Source organism: Cupressus sempervirens, chromosome 7 (assembly GCF_028749045.1).
Source record: "Cupressus sempervirens isolate cs-2001-9-10 chromosome 7, ASM2874904v1, whole genome shotgun sequence".
NCBI classification, from domain to species: domain Eukaryota; kingdom Viridiplantae; phylum Streptophyta; class Pinopsida; order Cupressales; family Cupressaceae; genus Cupressus; species Cupressus sempervirens.
In genome coordinates, this window is record NC_143124.1 from 107,514,528 (window position 1) to 107,517,159 (window position 2,632).

The following is a 2,632-nucleotide window of genomic DNA, read 5'->3' on the forward strand; positions in this document are numbered from 1 at the left end:
TTTTTTTCTATGTAGGAATACCATTAATGGAGCAATATTCTTCAAATTCATGACTGTAATACTCACTACCATTACTAGAACTAATACTTTTAATTTCATACCAGTCTCATTTTCAACCAAGCATTTCCATTTCTTAAAAGTTTGAAATACATTAGATTTCTATCTAAGGAAACAAATCCAAACTTTTCTAGTTACATCATCAATAAATGTAGTTCATAATAATGAGAGCCACCACAGGAAGGTACCTGGGCTGGTCCCCATACATCTCTATGCACAAGTTCTAATTTCTCATTTTTATTTTCCTTCCTAGTCTTCACAAAACTCACTCTCTTGTTTTCCATAAATGAAACTTTCATAGAAATACATGTTGACACATTTTAGACCTCGTAAAATTTTCTTTGAATGAAGTAATTTCATACCTTTTTTGCTCGTGTTCCCAAGTCTGTTGTGCCACAACACTGCATCAGAATGTACAATATGTATTTGTTCTCCCTACTCACCTACATCAATCATTCTTGAAAATTCATTTTTCTCTAATATAATGAAATTAAAAGGAATAATATGACCTATAAAAAGATATAAGGTGTCTACTTTCACAACTTTTTCTACTACAAGGAAATCTTTTGAAACCTTCCAATTTTTATTATTAAAAGTAACTACAGAACCTTCATCACCAAGTTGCCCTGCTGAAATTAAATTTCTACTTAGCCTTGGAAAATGTAGCCTCATGTAGTAGCCAATGATTCTAAGTCTACAACTTAATCTTAACTTTTCCCTTTATAACAATTTTATAGGGTTCATTATCCCCCAAATAAGCAAGCCCAAAATTCCCTTGGACATAATCAATAAAATAACCTCTATGAGGTGCAACATTGATGTAGAAGCATCTAGTAGTTAAGGGGAATCTTGTATCACCCAAAAATATGCTTATTGTTAGATTTTTTTAATGTGTCTTTATTTCTAGGTACCCGTTTGGGTCAAATATTGATTCCAAGTCTTATAGTTCTACTATTGGTTTTCTAGGTTAGAGATTTTTAGCACCTTGGGATATATGCCAATGCAAAGCATGGGCTCTTTTTTAATTGAGATATAACTATGATGATTTAAGGGTGTAATTTTGAGGGATTATTATACTTGTAATTTAAAGCACTTTAGAAAAAGAATCAAGTCAAAAGGCTTTATGGTTTGAAAGTTATTGCAATTTTTAGTTGCCTAGAGACCACCTAAGAGTCCTTCAAAGTCAGATTTGAAGCACTAAATGGCCTCGTATAGGCCCAAAAAAAGATGGACAAGCATTTCTATTCAAAGGTTTGTAGAGAACTTAGAGAGCATTCTAAAAATGTAAATGTTTCATCTATCAGATTCCTAGATTAAAAGTTATGCCTCTCGAAAGTTGGACTACCATTGCTGGATTCTTCTAATTTTACAATGACTTTTGACATATTTTCTAGAAACTTTTGTTTTCATAGTGGATGAAAAAAGGCATATTCTAGAATGTATTCCTAACCCTAAATATTATTTAGGTTACTTAAGGTCATTTCTATCATTTTAAATGTAGTTTTGGTGGAGTTTGGGAGAAGGTATTGTGAGGAGAGATTTCTCCAGAATCAGACAATATTATAAGCCCCTATGGCATGTCATTGATTTTATTTTCATTTTATTGAATGTAAGAGCATATCACTTATGATGATATTGTTTCCCTTTTCCTATTGAGTTCATTTTGTCTTTGGTTGTGCTTTCATCAAGTTGTATCAAAGCTAGTTTTCCTAAGCATGTAGATAGAGCACCAACTATAAGGCAATTTGCACAAGAACTATTTGGTTGTCATCTTTGATATAGTGAGAAGATGCCTCCATGAAGGGAGCATGGTGGAAGGGCTGGAGTTGTTCCTCTTGAGGTTAAAGACCTCTAGAGACAATTTTAGGCATTGCAAGAAGAGATCTGTAGAGGGATGAATATTGCCAAAGGCAACAAAAGTGAGGAGGAAAATGAAGAAGGAAATATTATGTGAGAAGGGGAAGGGGACAAAGAAGTCCTAAAATAGATGGAGGAGAAGATTTTTAGGGCCATTTCCAAGCTAGGAAAAAGACCTAAAATTGACATCAACATGTTTTCAATAAATCTAAACCTAGATGAGTTGATCGACTGGATCAATGAGCTAGAGGAATATTTTGAGTATGAGGATATCAAGGACCCTAATAGGGTTAAGTTTGCAAAAGAAAAAATGAAAGGTCATGCCAAAATCTGGTGGCAAGAGATTTAGTTGGAAAGAAATAGAAGAAGAAATGAGAAAATCACAAGATGGGATCACATGGTGGACAAACTAAAGAAGTAGTTCATTCCTATTGATTATGAGCTTGATTTTTTCAAGAAGATGCAAGTGTTAAAGCAGGAAAGAAAATCTATCTAGGAATACATAGAGGAGTTTTACCAAGTCCTTATTAGGGTGGGGCATGTGGAAGAAAACAAGGAGGAGGTTGTTTGTTACATTAATGGGTTAAGACCTAGCATTTAGGAGGAGTTAAGTCTAGTTAGAATGACCAGCATTGAAGAGGTATACCAGTTTTCCTTGTGAGTTGAGGATAAGTTAAACAAAAAAATTTGATGGAAGGAAAAGAGGGTGCAATCAAGG